The sequence below is a fragment of the Pimephales promelas genome, chromosome 6 (assembly GCF_988280905.1).
Source record: "Pimephales promelas chromosome 6, fPimPro1.hap1.1, whole genome shotgun sequence".
Classification (NCBI taxonomy): Eukaryota; Metazoa; Chordata; class Actinopteri; order Cypriniformes; family Leuciscidae; genus Pimephales; species Pimephales promelas.
In genome coordinates, this window is record NC_142774.1 from 7,518,623 (window position 1) to 7,535,914 (window position 17,292).

Sequence of the window (17,292 nt, forward strand, 5' to 3'; positions counted from 1 at the left end):
ATATCGGCCGATATTATTTATTTATTTTATTATTTCAGAAACGTGCAACAAAACATTAACAGATTTCCCTAACATTAGTTATTTGTAGTTATTTATGAGTTTTAAATTTTAAAAAGAAACTTGTTTCTTTTATTGCCACAACCGAACAGACTGATGATAGTGGCATTAGCTAGCTTTGTGGTTAGCTAGTCTATGATGAGCCATAATTTAGCGATGGAGAACGTCATACTGCAAATTGTAAAACATACATTTTCAATAAAACAGGCCAAGGAGAGATGATACGTCTCATTGCTATAACGGTCACGCGCTATTAAAGAAATACTTTAGTTACATTGTCAAAAGTTAAAAGGACAGTCAATCAACTACACAGTAACAACGTAACGTAACGTAATTATTACTAGCTAAATACGCTTCACTCTTGGCTTATTTAACAGCAGCAAAACTGGACATGATAGTCACAAATTTTGTCAAGCTTATTTGAGTTAAGAGAACTGATGCGGATGTTCTTTTAATTGTTATTCAAGCAATGTATGTATCGTGACCAACTCAACGAGTGTTGCCAACAGGGACGGTGTAGAGTGCCCTCTGGTGGACAAACTATACAACTCCAATATACTTGACATGGTTGAAGCGTGTTTCTTACATTTTTTTTTACATTTTTGAAATATCAATTTATCATTATAACTGATAGTATCGGCCGATAATATCGGCCTGCCGATAAATCGGTCTGGCTCTAACACAGATGGATCTCTACCTGTCGAGATAATAGAACACTCTCTTGATAGTTGAGTAACAATTACAGAAGAATAAAATAAAGCATATTTTGTTACCGTTAAAAGCATGGAAGGGTTCAGTTTGAGCAGATGTTTTATACTATCATCACTGTCCTCGTCAGAGCTCATTTCCCAGTTCAGCATCTGCCTCATATTCGCCATCTCAAACATATCCTCAAAACTACGTATCATTTTCAACATCTTCAAAATCAATATTTTGATCACAGACCACTTCTTCACCAGATCCACCATCAAGTGACAATGACACTTATATTTGATTGCATTCAGTACTTGCTCTGCAGTAAATCTCTGAGCCATTTCAAGTTGTGCTGATGATACTTCCTATTCTTTTGTTTTCTGCCTGCGGTAACTGTGAGTGAAACATCACTTGATCATTGTGTATCTTCAAATACCTATTCAGTAAAGAATCCAATAAATATAAACAAATATATCATGGTTTCCATAAACTGCTTTCAACATTGATAATAATAAGAAACATTTCTTGAGCTTCAAATCATTATATTAGAATGATTTTTGAAGGATCATGTGACACCGAAGACTGGAGTAATGATGCTTTACATACCAATTACATTCAAATTGTAAAAATAGTTTACAATATCACTGTTGTTTTTACAGTATTTTTGATCCGATTTATCATTTACAATCATGCTTGCGACGAGTTATTTCCTGTTGCACTCTATACTGAAGGCATTCAACTCTCTTGGTTATAACAGGAGCATTCTAGCCGTTTGCTGTTCGCTTAGACGCAGTGCAAGCGAGAGAGATGACGATATTATTCAGCATATCAATTCCCCTCCATCCATTCAGAGAAAAAAAGATCCCCCTCTTTCTCTATCGATGCTTATCCTGCTAAATGAGCTCAAGAAAGAGCAAGAAAAACTGTTATCTCTCTCTCACACACGCACATGCCTTCTTACTCTCCTCTATTCTAATAAGCCCATTTTGAAAAACAGGAGGAGGAATTTATCCACCCCTCTGCAGTTGCGTGTGTGTGGCTAATGTGTTAAGAGTGTTGCTGCGTATTAATTTTGATTATTCCAAAACCTCCATCACTGGTGTTCCTCATTTCTAGTCAGGTGCGTTTCATTACTGAGGGTAATAATCACATGCCTGAACAATAAAATGAGAGAAAGTGAACATCAGTGTGTTTTCCAGTGCAGTCATTAGTTCTGATTAAACCTGAAAGCTGCATATTTGTATTGAGCTGATGGAGTTTATTGGCTTTGTGTGTCAGAAATTGTAATGCCAGTGTGGTTTAATGCTTCATCCAAACACAAACACCTCCCCAGGAGAGAATCGATAGTGTTTGAGCAGGGGATGTGTTTGTGTATTTATGAGTGCGTTTATATGTGTGTGTGTGTCTCTGGGGTGTGTGTTTGTGTGTATGCCCAGTGTTTGTTTTAAGCATGCTTTTTGCACGTTTGTGTATGTGTTTATGTGTGTATCTGTGTGTGTTTATGGAGCTGCTGTGCATGAATATAAATGGTGAGTGAGCCAGGAAGAATCTGAAGGAGGGGATGTGAGAACCTGTCTGCTGTTGTTCCCATAGCAACCCAGCCAGAGCACGGCCGAGAGAGAGAGAGAGATGGGGGGAGAGAAAGAGATTATCAGAATGAAAATGATTTCTCCTGCACACTATCCACCTAACTTAAACCGTTATATGAATTTTTGTTAACGACATGAAATGTTTAATCTGATTCTAGAGGCTCCAGTTTGGATACATTCTAAAGTAGTGAGAAGGGTAGAGATCCCTAGTGAAAAAACCTATACCAAAATTTATTTAAAATTCATGTATTTCATACTATAGTACAAATCCATTCAAATATTTACTGACATATCGATTGAGAATTACTGATATAAATATAATTACATTTTCCTTGTAGTGTTTCTTTATTGTACAATTAGAGTCATACCGATTTATCGGCTGGCCGATATTACCGGCCGACATTAGGCATTTTCCAAACTATCGGTATCGGCAGTTAAAATGGCCGATAAATGAATATTTCAAAAATAAAATAAAAAAGGACGAAACGCCTTCAACCATGTCATGAGTGTTGGAGTTTTTTTTAACATATAAGTTATTCTTATTAACTAATATTAGTTTAGTTTAAATTCAGAAATAGCTAAAAATAACTAATGTTGGAGAAATCTATTAATGTTTTGTTGCGCGTTTCTGAAATAAAAAAATAATATCGGAATATCGGATTTTAAAACCAACAAATATTTGTATCGGTATCGGCCTTCAAAATCCTTTATCGGTCGGGGTCTATGTTCAATGTATTGAGCCTAAAATGTGTTTAATACCACTATTAGTAAGGATAGTATGATCGCTGTATAATATCAGTCTTTAAATGCATGATATTTTAAGTGTATCTAAAGTAAACTTGGGGTAAAAATAAATAAAAATAAAAATAGGTCAATTTTAACACAATCAGATATACTTAAATATCTTTAGTTGGACCTCAGCACTATTTCTTGATAACTCAAGTACAAAATTAGTTCTAATTTAGCCGACTTTAAGTATATCAGTATACCGAAAGTAGCCTACAATTGCAGGGAATTTATATTTAGTACATAATATATAGATGTATTTGTAGTATACTTAGCATATGTTTCTCAGTATTATTTTTCATTAGGGTTACTTATTATCGTATGGACTGTGATGGTCATGGCTGTGTCTTAAACAGAACCCATTATTTTGTACGAAGGCATTTTTTGGTATAAAATATATAGCGTAGGTTGTGCATGCACTGTCTGCATTGTTTTACCACCTGATTCATGAATGATATTAGAAAAATCAACAGCCCGAGCAGATAAAAAAAAAGGAAAAGTTCTGATAACAATTTTAACAGTGTAAAAGAGCATCTTGTGCAACGAAAATTAATGATTTTATCTAAATAAACTCAAAACACATAGTGCAATATCAGTGCCGACAATGCCTGGTTAAAAGAGAATGTGGTTGTTTAGTGAATAAGTAAATCTGGTTATAAAAACTCTATATACATATATACATATATATATATATATATATATATATATATATATATATACTCTAAAAAATGCTGGGTTGTTTTAACCCAATTTTGGGGCAAATATGTACAAACTCATACATTGGGTTAAAAATGCTATTTGAAAATGTAACCCAATGGCTGGGTTTGTCCATATTTGACCCAAAATTGGGTTAAAACAACCCAGCATTTTTTAGAGTGTGTGTGTATATATATATATATATATATATATATATATATATATATATATATATATATATATATAGTGTTAGTTAATTAAATAAAAATAAATAAGTTAAGTATTTAGACGCTGTATTTATTCTTTAATGGATGGAGCAAAGGATGCATCTGTTGCAAATGCCTATATTTCCAAATACTGGCAAACAATGCAGCATTGTTCAGGTTTCAGAAGCAGCCCATATTTACGGACCACCACCTATGATTATAAACTGATGGTGACTAGACTCTGAGCCACTGATTCATTTGTCCAGTTTTACAGGGTCATTGGTTCTGCGTAGCTCCCACTGTGGGGATTGTGGCCCATGCCGTGTACACACATGGTGACGCCATCTGATTTGATGACAGACTCGCGTGATCGGTGCGCGCAGCTGCTGACGATTTACCACAGAGGTGTGTTGAAGCTGTCAGAGCGCACACACACACACCTGCAGTGTAGTATAGTGTGGGATAGTATGTGTGTGTTTTCAAGGGATGATGAAGGATTACAGACACACACACACACTGTCCCTCCAGCTGCGCAACTGTGACAACACACACGAAAGCATGTCAGGTTTACTTAAAAAAAAGCTGCTTAGTATAAACAGAACAAAATCAGAAGCAAACCTGAATCTCAAACGTTCAAAAACGCTTCAAAGACAGACAGCTTTTACCTTTCCATCAATCTCACTTCATCACTGTCAAACACTCAACGTGTAACGGTTCTGCTGCATGTAAAGGAACGAAGATGAAGGTTCAAACAGTATTTTAAAATATCCACAGGGTAAATTTCACACAAAGAACAGCAAGCAAACACAACCATGCGTAAACAAGACTGGACGAGGGTGAACTCTTCACAGGAATAGTTCAATTTAAAAAAAACTTTTGCTGATAATTTACTCACCCCCATGTCATCCAAGATGTCCACGTCTTTATTTCTTCAGTCGAAAAGAAATTACGTTTTTTGAAGAAAACATTCTGGGATTTTCTCCATATAATGGGCTTCATTGGGAACCAAACGATTTAAGGTCCAAATGAGAGTCAAAGGGCTTTAAACGACACCAGACGATGAATAAGGGTCTTATCTAGGACCCTTCGAGTCATGACTGATGAACGAGTTCGAACAGGAGAGTCACAAACGCTCATCACAGAACAGAGCAAGGCAAGCATTTGAGCTTGTAAAACTTAAACTTTTTTATTTATTTTTTAAATGAGCGTATCATTTAAAGCCCTTTGAAGCTGCAATGAAACTCTCATTTGAACCGTTTGGTTCCCATTAAACTCCATTATATGGAGAAAATCCTGGGTAGTTTACATCAAAAACCTTAATTTCTTTTCGACTGAAGAAAGAAAGACGTGGACATATTGGATGACATGGGGGTGAGTAAATTATCAGCAAAAGTTTTTTTTTAAAAGTGAACTACTCCTTTAAATATACAGACAAATGAGGTGATTAACGATGATACAGCTGACAGTTATGATAAATCAAATTAGAAACCATGATGACAAACTAGTGGCGGGAAAAGATGCAACTTTTTTAGGCAATGAGTAGCCTACAAACAGGTTGATATTGACATAAAGGGCTTTTTGAACACAGCTAAAACTGATATTTGTGAATCAGAATTTATTTAAATTATTATTTAATGTAGAATTATCACAAGACCCTGTTAAGCTAAATTAAACTTTAAACAATATTTTAATCGGTGATCAGTGGTGTTCTGAAATCTTTTATATATATATATATATATATATATATATATATATATATATATATATATATATATATACACACACACACACATTTTCACATTAAAATTCATGTCCCCGTAACACTTAATATTGTCACATTTTCCTGGTTAAAGAAACATTACATACTAAGAAACCAAATTCAATTCTATTTAGTATTTTTACAGTAACAACATTGTTGATGTTCTATTTATTATGTCATCATCTTTTCAGGCTATTTCAAGTTTGATTTTGATGTGATTAGAGCATCTAAGAGGGTGAGCTGTTTAATTAGTCTTCCTATTAACGCCATCATTTTGTTAATTCAGACTGATCCAATCATATTTATTCATAGCGCGATGACTCACTCCACTCACATGACTTTTCCCCCTTTATTTTGAATTACCCCCCACCAAACCCAGCTCATGCTTTAGGGGGTCTGTTCAAACTCAATGGGCTCAGGGGGGACAAGAGTGACACGGCATCTGCTATGCTGGCGTCGCTGTTGGACAGTGTTAATTAGGAAAAACTAATTATTTCAGAGACTGTTTATACACATTTAATGTCACATTTTGTGATATTTGCGTCGTTTTGTTTTTGTTATATGGGTAGTCCAACCACGACTATATCACGGGTGTTTCCTCCGAGGAGGCAAGGGAGGCAGTGCCTCCCAAAAAATTGGATATATATTATTTAAAGAAATATATGTAGAACTATCGTATTAAATGGGGTGGTGATGGCGCAGTGGATACAACACATGCCTTTGAGACCCGGGTTTGAATCCACTGTGAGACGCCAATGTGTCCCTGAGCAAGACACTTAACCCAGTTGCTCCAGAGGTGTGCGACCTCTGACATATAGAAATTGTAAGTTGCTTTGGATAAAAGCGTCAGCTAAATGAATAAATGTAAATGCAACCAGATGTGGGATCTAAGATCTTCTGAATGGTTTGGTTGTTGGTTACTGCTTCTGTGCTATCTATGACTCCGTTTCCTCCTTCAATGTAGGTCTATTTTGCCTATTTTATCACTAGTTAATTAATGTTCATTTCAACATGACATCATGACTTTTGCGTAAACATACACGCCACTTTCGAGTCAAGTGGCGTGTTATCTCTACGCATTTTGTGCTATCCGCGTGTATGTCTACGCCATTAACGTTCGCGTCATTCCGTGTGTCTGTACACGCCGTCAAATGTCCAGTCATAAATGCCATTAACCCCAGTGACGGTTAAGTTTAGGGATGGGGTTGAGGTAAGTCATATTTTTATTTAACGTTAAGTCAACGGCGTTCATAAACACGCTGAAAAGCGATTATACGTCTTGATAGCACGCCAAAAATGGAAATACGAATTGGCGTGTCATACATACGCTACTTCATGAGATCAGTCTGTTCATTTAGTCATAGCACACCTCTCCTCAACAAGGCGGATTGTGAAACAATAAACAGTATTAAATTTGAATACATACTAGAGCCAGACCGATTTATCGGCAGGCCGATATTATCGGCCGATATTAGGCATTTTCCAACCTATCGGTATCTGCAGTTATAATGGCCGATAAATGAATATTTAAAAAATAAAATAAAAACGAACGAAACACACTTCAACCATGTCATGAGTGTTGTTGGATAGATTGTCCCCCAGAGGGCACTCTACACCGTCCCTGTTGGCAACACTCGTGTATAACGCGCCACACATCCTGCCGATCCAGTTTGCAAGTAGCTTATAAGGCAATGCAGAGACTAATTATTATTTTATTTATCAGAACTTTATATATTTTGATGTTCCTCTGTTCTGTTGTGACAATATGATAATGCATTTTAAAAAAGAAACTTTATTATTTTAGTTAAAACTCATAAATAACTACAAATAACTAATGTTAGGGAAATCTGTTAATGTTTTGTTGCACGTTTCTAAAAATTTTTTTTAAAAAATATCGGCCGATATATCGGATTTTAAAAACAACAAATATTTGTATCGATATCGGCCTTCAAAATCGGTCAGGCTCTAATACATACGATCAGGGCTTTGTTCAGATGGCAGGGTAATATAGGTGAGCAGTGTGTGTGTGTGTGTGTTTGAGGGGAGGAGTCACATCGCATAACACACAAATGAACTCTCTTGCTCCCTCTAACACACATATATACTTTGGCAACCAGTCAGGCAAGTTTACAGAGAGACTGTCCAGCAGCTTCTAGTGTGAAGAGGCTAAATTATTTCCTGTCCGTCTCTGGGCTAGACTCGCTTAAGCGCCGTGCCTCAAGCCACCACACACACACAGAGTATCTTGTGTGCACACCTCCGCAAGACACTAACACACACAAAACAAACACCCACACACTTGAAAACGCACACAATTCATCAAACTCCCACATTACCCTCCTTCTGCACTCTCCATTCATCCTGCCAACTTGGCCGCTTTCCTCCCTTCTCTCGCTCTCTCGTCCCCTCCCCTCTCCTCTCGCTTTCCTCTCCTCCACCACTCCTGCCTTGTGCAACACCTTGTCAACAGTCTTCCTCTTTTGTGATCACTTACTCTTGCCGAGCACATCTGTACTTCATATGCTGAATGAGCTCTTACTCAGAGAGCGCTTTCTGCTGATACGGCCTGTTTATTCTTTTTCACATGAGTGGAGAGATTGTTTGTAATATGGTTGTTAACAAGTGGGTTCTGTTTTACAGCCTCGGTCTCTCTCGCTTTATCTATGTCTTCCTCTGTTTGTCTGTCTTGAGTATGCCTTTCATTTTCTGTTGCCCTCAAGTTGGGCGAATCGCACGAAAGCCGTCAAGAACATGTCCGGCCACATTTAAAACAAAAAATAAAATGTTCGAGTGTTTTTTTTTCCTCACTGCAACAGTATTTTCATGAGAATTAAAATGTATTATTTGTACAATATGGTAGTATAGAGGGAATGCATTGACGTCACTTTCCCGCCGGAACAACCCCCCTCAGCCTGACTGAGTGGCAAAAGATCTGCTGCGTGACTGGATTTAATAGAGGAAACTGCGAAAATGCGACTAAAACGAACAATTTTATCAATTTAAACTAAATGTTGGACTCAATATAGTGTTCCTTACAACTTAAAGATCCAGTGATCCATGGATATTGACATGCAGCCAGGAATCGTGTTGACTGACATTTATGTTTGCCTGATTTCGACACTGGGGAAATAAAAGCAATATAGACCTAAACATAAAGCAGATTTGCCTGTGAACGCTTACAATAGAATATATGTAGGTCTAAAGCCGGTGTGATCACTTATATCAGTGTTATATGTAGCCTATTATATCATCATATCGTCCAGCGTTTTGGTCAGTGTTTATTAAAAAAAACATCCAATAATGCAGAATATGCAATGATAAATATTTAATTGATGAGTTGTTAATATATGGGTATGGTTTTACACCTAAATTCAGCATATTTGACACAAAATAATAACTGCAAATCCACCTTTCGCTGACTGGAGTCCAGTTGTTTCTGTGAATTGCAGCGATCCATTTGCTCCTTCTATAGCAGTCTGTAAAAATATACCTCCGATTTTTTGTCAAATCTAGTTGTAGAGTCGATCGCAAAGCTCTTTCCCACTTTATATGTGTTGTGTTTGTTTTCGCGGCATTTGTAATTGGTAAAATTACAAAATAATATACTTAGATAATAATAAATATATAACCAGTAAAATGAGTTGTGGTCTATTTTGATTAAATATTATGAATAAAATAATTAAAATACTGCATTACAGTAATGAAAAATACAATTGAGAATAATGGAAATGACAAAATAATAAACAATCAATCAAATAAAAAACAAATAAAATGAAAATCCCAATTGAAAATTATGGAAATGATAAAATTCTAAAGAAATAAATCACCAGTAAAAAAAGAATTGCTATATATTTGATTAAAGATATTTTGGAATGACATGCATGGCTGAATAGTTCACAAGGAAGGAAATATGGTCAATTTTGATTTCGTGTTGGCTTGAGTATTCATGAATCTTTCACAAAGCAAAAATAATCTCAATGGCAGAATATCATCAAAACATACTTTCTTTTGATTTGGGGGTGAATTCTGACTGTAACGTGTTTCAAATTGGTTTTGCGAGATTCGTTCACCCAGTTGCGTGATCCGGAAAGCATAGTTGTGAATGGCAGTCATCTTATAGCGCTGAGAGAAAGCAAAAAGAGGGACAGACAGACAGAGAGAGCAGCTGCATACAGGGGGCCAGTATCAGGCTTCAGACCACTGGGTCCCAACACACTCACACACATTCACACATATGTCCTTCCCATATAAATACATGCTTGAGTAAACTGTGCAACACACATAAACAGTGTTCCTCCTGACGCCTCCCTCATACTGTCTCTCTCCATATCCATTACTCACCCGGTCCCTGAAACTCCCCTCATCGCTCTTGATTTCGCTCTCATTCACAGCTCTCCAGGTTTCCCCATCCCCCATTTGCATAGTGCTATTTAGGATAGACCGGAGAAGCCTGGACAAGAGAAAAACAGTCTAACTAGTTTGAACTGTCTATGATATGTATAGACTAAAGCCCGTATTTCATTCTAGCCAATAACGTCCGCTTTCCTATCAAAATGGACACCTTTAGCTCTTTTATGTCAAATTGCTATTTTAATTTCAGATAGCGGTTATAGCTTCAGTGTAGCATAGTATAGTGGTTCTGTTTATTGAGTCCACCGTCTGTGGAGAGAAGAGACATATAATTGAGCTGGTGAAAGAATCTGAACACGTTAAATTTAGTGTGGCTTGCCTTGAATTCATCCTGTTGGCCAACTTAATTGATTGCAGGTGTGAGGCAAGGTATACGAAAACATGGTTGGATTGTTGGTGACCAAGAGGGAAATGGGGTCTGGGCCTGTTTTCTCACGAAGCAGACTGATTTCATGAAATGGTGTATGTATGACACACCAATTCGTATTTCCATTTTTTGACGTGCTATCAACACGCATAATCGTTTTTCAGCGTGTTTATGAACGCCGTTGACTTAACGTTACATTAATAGCATTTATGAGTCTTCTCCTACCATCCTAGGAAAGAAAATATCGCTCCGCAGATGTAGAGCTACATTTTGCTTCAGTTCGCTCTGACATTTAACGGCGTGTACATATATGTGGAATCACTTTTTTCTTGACTTGAAAGTGGCGTGTATGTCTACGCAAAAGTCATGATGTCATGTTGCTTCTATATGTTCTATAGACTCACTCTCATTTCAAATTAAAAAAACAGTTTTCTTTTGTCAAATCAACTTGTTTAATTAAAGGTGCATTGTGCAAGTCTCTCAGTATTTGCAGAACTGCACCCCCTCTGGCGACAAGCGAAACTGCAACCAGAGGTGTGCACGCACATGGACCACACGCACACGCACGCTTGCACGAGCTGTTCATAACCAAAGGAGCATCAGCCGCACAAATCTTTTGTTACAGTCATAATGTCTTCAAAGGTAATAAAGTTATAAATCTGCAAGTCATTTTAGTTAGAAAGGAAAGGCATTTGAGTAAATTACACACTTATGTGTGTGTGAGGGGGAAACAGGGTTAGTAGAAAACTTCGGTTTTTGTTTCCTATCTCCATGTTGAACTGTTTTATGTGCTTACTGTATTCACTTATGATTGTATTATTATGGAAACACGTTCATGAACAATTTATGTTATTACTTTGTATAGGATCCCGTTTGAGCCCTAGAGCCGACCGGAGATCTCTCCATTTGTTGAAAGCCTTCCCGATGTTGACTCTCGTCTTATTCCGACGCCTGGCACTAGGCAAAAGTTTTATTGTCTTTGTCTTATGTGGAGTTCGCGTTGGGGTTTGGAATCAACTACAAGCCGGTCTCTTTGAATCCATCTTCTACTTTTGTGGAAAGTTGACTAAAGTTTTGAGTTGTCTTCGCTGATACAGAGAATGGCGGCGAATACACAAACCTGCCAGACATCGCCAGGTGAGCGTGAACACACATGACACGCCCAGTCTCAAACTCCGTCCCGAATCCCTCTTATTTATTTACTGTACAGGATTATAGAGGCAATCGCAGTGATCAAAGAAGGGCTCATTCAGACCATCAGGCAATCGTTTAAGCATGTATGGGTTAGAAAAACGGCTATTTTTACATTGATTTGTTGCATAATGCACCTTTAAAGTGTACGTGACGTAATGACGCAAAGACAGGCTCGAATCTCCCGCGGATATCCACCAGTACCGCTGGAATTAAAAACATTATTACAAGCTTACCGCTTTGAATCGAGCTAAGCCAAGAAGATAGTTTTGAACACTGGCTGGCTGGTTATGTATTTTCTCAAATATGTATTTTGGATATTTTTTTTGCCCCAAAAAAAGCTACGGACTGCAGCTTTAATAATTTTAAGGCAATGGGTTTCCTCACTTTTTTAAGTTTGCAAAAAGGGCCTAAATAGAGCTAAAATATGGTTCACAAATCAGTTGCCATCGTCTTCCAGTAAAAGAAAAGGTGTTTATGAATTTATAGTTGTCATGGAATGATATTATAGCTGATTAATGTAAAACATTTGTTTATTTCTAAGGAAACCTTCTACAGATTATTTCTGAAATGCTTTTTTTTTTTTTAAATATAAAACAAAAAATCCTTGTTGTTTGGACTAAAACAGACAGGCGTTCAGATGGAGCACTCGTGCTGAGTGCCTTTCTGCTGGTTTGAGATCTTCCTCATAGAACAGAGGCTGTATTGTCAGGACCTGTGACTCTTAAGAGAACGAGAGGACAGGAATGAATGGATAGCGGATAAGTGAGTGCCCTCTTTTTTTCTCTTCCACCAGCATAAGATAAATGGGGTCCAGACATTTAGGAATTTGAGGAATCTTATCTGGTGCCAAAACTATTTAAGGGAATATTTTATTAGTGGTTTTAAAATGATAATAAAAGAGACAGTTTCATTTTCATATTCAGGTTTCCGGCATGTTGTACAAAAGCCTGATGTTAAAAAACACGCAATGATCGTTGTAAGTTGTTGTATTAATTTCAAAAATGACTTATTCCACTTGTTTGCGGTATGTTTGGGTCTGTAAGATTTGTTAAATTTCTTGAAAGAAGTCTCTTATGCTCACCAAGGCTGCATTTATTTGATTGAAAATAAAGTAAAAATAGTAATATTGTGATATCATTACAATTGAAAACTGTTTTCTATTTTAATATAGATTTTTGCCAATTCACACATGGCTATAGTGAATAATATGTTCTATGAATCCACAGGAGTTCGGTATAGCCACCGTAGACGCTGAGACAGTGTTGCGGTCATATTTCAGTACGGACACCAACAGTGACAGCACATTGATTCCCTAACTAACAAATGATGGATTGCAGTTGCATGCGGGTCAACTGGTTCCTTATTAAAGCTCATGAGCTGTTGTTGTTATTGAAAGTAGTTGCTTAGTCACTGTTCAATACATTTTGTGCTCAAAGTGACCATGAATCTGGTTTAAAGACTGCCAACAGTCTCACACCTATTCTTAAGATTTAAGAATGTGTATGGTACTCGCAAGATTTCTATTAAAGTCAAATGGCGGGAAATTGAATTAATCTTCGCATATATTTGTCCTCTTTACCTTAGGTCAGCAACCCATTTTGCTGTTTAATTAGAGTAAATGGCTTTCTTGATTAATGTGGAATGAATGGTGCTAACGCTAGTCAGGGCGGTAAACATTCATCTTTATGTTCTATATACACAGTTAGATCATATTTACAACATAAACCAACTTTAATGCTAGCACAGTGCTTCTGACTTTCCAATATGGAGGCGTGTGAATTAGCGAAAAATAATTGATATTGATCATAAGGGGTGAATGCTAACTGTAAAGTTCAAATGCCTATTTTAGTACTTTTGATGAAGAATACTATTCAAGCAAGCTAGAAATAGCCTATTTATCTGGTTTATGAGTTGACAAGCTTGTGGAAACAAACTACATTTCCCATGATTCTCTGTGGCAGCACTATTAAATGCACGAAGTGTCACTTGCACACCTTTATTTTGATGCATTAGTACTAAAAAAGCTGCTATAATTGTCAGGAAATAACAAAAATATGCCAATATCAAATTAACCAATGTGCTCTTTTTTGCTGCATTAGCGCTAAAAAAAAAGCTTCCTATCATTGTCAGGAATTTAATATTGGGAAGGAGAGGCATTAATATTAAATTGATCAATTTGTTCTTTTTTCCCCAGGAGGAATTGAAGGCAGCATTAGTAAACGAGTTTAGTGACATATTCAAAATGGCTTCCATCTGGTGAGCCATTCCGGCTCTGATTGACAGTGGTGTGTGTTGGTGGCTCGACTTATCATTCAGCACTGTGGGGGGGAAATGCAACTGCTCCTGCTTCTGAGCCAGTCAACGCGGAGCATAGCAAAACACCCCTGAATGAATTATAATGTTGCTCTTAATCTCGATCGAGTGTTGGAGCTAATGCAAACACTTTTTGTTTTGGACAGGTGGTCTTATTATATATATGTGCATAAGAGAGTGCAGAGAAAATATATAAAATTTGTTCAGTGAATCAGCCCTTCACTGCTGTTGAGAACAATTTGCTAGTTAGTGTAAAGCTCATATTGTCTACTGAAGAGCACAGGGCTTTTGGGAAACAAAAAAACAAAAAACTGTGTTGGTTAGACTGTGTGTGTGTGGATGTATGTCTCGTATTTTACATAAAAATTAAATTTAAACCTATTAAGAGGTGGTATTCAATTTACATGTGTGCTGTATTGTTGTAGGATTGGATTAGAGGTTTGCTGGAAGCTGGAATCACAGTTCACAGCTCGGTTGCTTATTACCGCTGCAGCAGGGGAGTACGATGACAGAAATAGTGCACTGAGGAGACATTTCAGTATATCTCAGAACAGAATCGGCCACCACACAAGCACACACACACACACACACACAGGCTGGTATGGAGAGGACATGAATAGGAGAATGAGGCAAACAGTGATCAGGTCAAAAGTGACAGTAGTGACTGCAGAGAGACAGAAGCAAGAGTGAGGTAAGAGAAAGAAGTGTCTCGAATGAGATATGGGATGTGGTCATAGATAATAAAGAGAGACATTTCTGAGAACTCAACTCACCTCTGGTTTTCCTGTCTCTTTGCTCTTTTCCTCATCCTCTTTCGCTCACCTATCCTCATCTCCTTTCCGTTCTCCCTCCCCCTTCTGCTGATATTCCTGTTACCATACCAACACAGCTCTCCGCTTCAGGACCCGCTGGCCGATGTACACTCCAGTAAATATTATGTTTGTAATCTAATAAACATAATTTCATGGAGTCCTTGACACAGAATGTGCTGAGTTTCAGTTGCTTTTCTACGTAAACATTCGCTACACGGACATATTTGACCACTGCACCGCGTGTTGCGGCTTTTCAGGTCGCGTCCTATGGTCGCGTCTCGTGCAGAGCGCCACGTTTCAAGGACGTCGTATAAAAAAATAATCTTAAAAAAAAAAAAATTAAGACAGTTATTTTCATCTCTCTGTGTTTGTAATGTTTGTAATGTACTTAAACCGACGAAAACAACAACGAACTATACGTTTAGACTTGTACATGTAATGTAATGTAATAATACCGTGGGGTCATTCATATTTTTATTATTAATATATATTTTTATTTAGTAAGGACTCATCAATTCAAAAGTCAAAAGTGACAGTAAAGACATTGTATAATGTTATAAAAATTTTCTATTTCAAATGCTGTTCTATTGAACTTTCTATTTATCAAAGAGTTCTGCGAAAATCTATCACAGTTTCCACAAAAATATTATAACATTATAAGATTTATTTTTTTAGCAGCAAATCACCATATTTGAATGATTTCTGAAGGATCACGTGACACTGAAGACTGGAGAAATTATCCTTAAAATTCAGTAATAAATTACATTTTAAAATTCAAATAGAATACGGCTATCATATTTCACTGCTACATTACTGCTAGTTTTTATCAAATAAATATATTTTTGATGAGCATTAGACTGATTTAAAAATAAATAAATCACACAACCTTAAACTTATGAACAGTAGAAACAGAAGTGTACTGTATAATACAATATTAAATGTAACATGGAAGTGTACACTACACTACTAAATTAATTACTACAATAGTAAATAAAACATGGAAATGACACCACTAAATTTGTCATCAATAATTTGTTTAATTTCCTTTGTTTCAGGATTCTGTCAGAAGCTTTCCTGTATCTTAAACAGTGGAGCATGGTGCCAGCAACGCCAAGGTCATGGGTTCGATTTCCAGGGAAAGCAAAAACTGATAAAATGTGTACCTTGAATGTAAGTTGCTTTGTTTAAACTCATTTGCCAACATCAAACATGAGCATGCACATTAAAATAGTAAAACAAACTACTCTTTTGTAAATGTGCTTGAAACTACTAACAAATAATATATAAGTGTACTCTACACTACTAAATGAATGCTACTGTACACTACTTTTACAGTAGTTTATGTAAACTGTAGGTCATAATTGTGCTTGTGTGTATATTCACCAAGTATTCCCAATGAAATATTATGTGCAGCCAAAGACAAAACCATCTTGAGAGACTTATGACACACACACACACAGCAGGTCTGCCCCTAGTAAAAAGTCTTTGAGCTGAACACACAATCAGGCTGTCGACTGGGTGAACAAGCAGGGTGTGAGGACAGAGCGAGGGGGAAAATCTACCGCTGCTTCCCTGAGAGGAACACTTCACTGGAATTAGCTTGAGCTCAGATGGGAAAACCAGACTGAAAACCGTGGGGACAATACTGATACAGGCGCTTATTCTTGTCTTTCTTAACGTCAATATGTGTGGCTCCACATTGAATCTGTCGCTCCGTTCCAACACCTAGAAAGTTGCCATCATTGTCATCTCAATGTGAAACATTGAAGGCAAGAGAAAAAGCATGTGTAACCGTATAATGGATCCATGCATGATGACTTAAAGTGACAGCAGCCTAAAGAGACAATGTTAAAAATATCTATATGGAAATTTTTCCCCCATAGTATCGGTCAAAAATTGTGGCCAGTGAAAATACTGAGTGGCGAGTAACTTTGGAAAACCACTAGCTACAGTGGCTGGTGAGCAAACAAGTTAATGTCAAGCACTTTTTCTAGCTTAGCAAGATGCTAACATCAAACTCTACTGAAATCAATAGTTAGTTAGCGCTATTTGTGTGGTATGTGGTAAGTTGCTGTCTACGTACCAAGCGAAAAATAGCTGTCATTTCACTGTCTACTCTAGGTTAACTATAGACTCGATATAGTCCAGCTATGAGTAACCCACTTCTAGCCAAAACTACCTTGAATTTGGTTATTAGCAAAATAGCTTGCGAGATGTATGATATTCCATCATGTAAGTCAACAGTGATTACAAATCATTTGGTTTCATTTCATTTGATGTTTCATTTCATTAAGTCTAATTGCTGACTCTATTCTTGGGACATGGTTAGACGTCTATTAAATTTTCACTGACAGCCCAAATTTAGCTTTGTTTTAGCCTAGACATCAGGGCTGTGTTTGGACGGCTAAAC

General features: G+C 37.0%; 1 protein-coding gene across 1 annotated transcript in view; it reads left to right on the plus strand.

Annotated features, from left to right (window-relative positions):
- The window catches only part of bcl9 (BCL9 transcription coactivator), a 114,730-nt gene that overhangs the window by 25,785 nt on the left and 71,653 nt on the right, over positions 1–17,292 (plus strand). Inside the window, exon 2 of the mRNA XM_039688238.2 lies at positions 15,938–16,052. The gene's annotated coding sequence lies outside the window, so the exon portion shown is untranslated. The remainder of the gene's footprint in view (positions 1–15,937; positions 16,053–17,292) is intronic.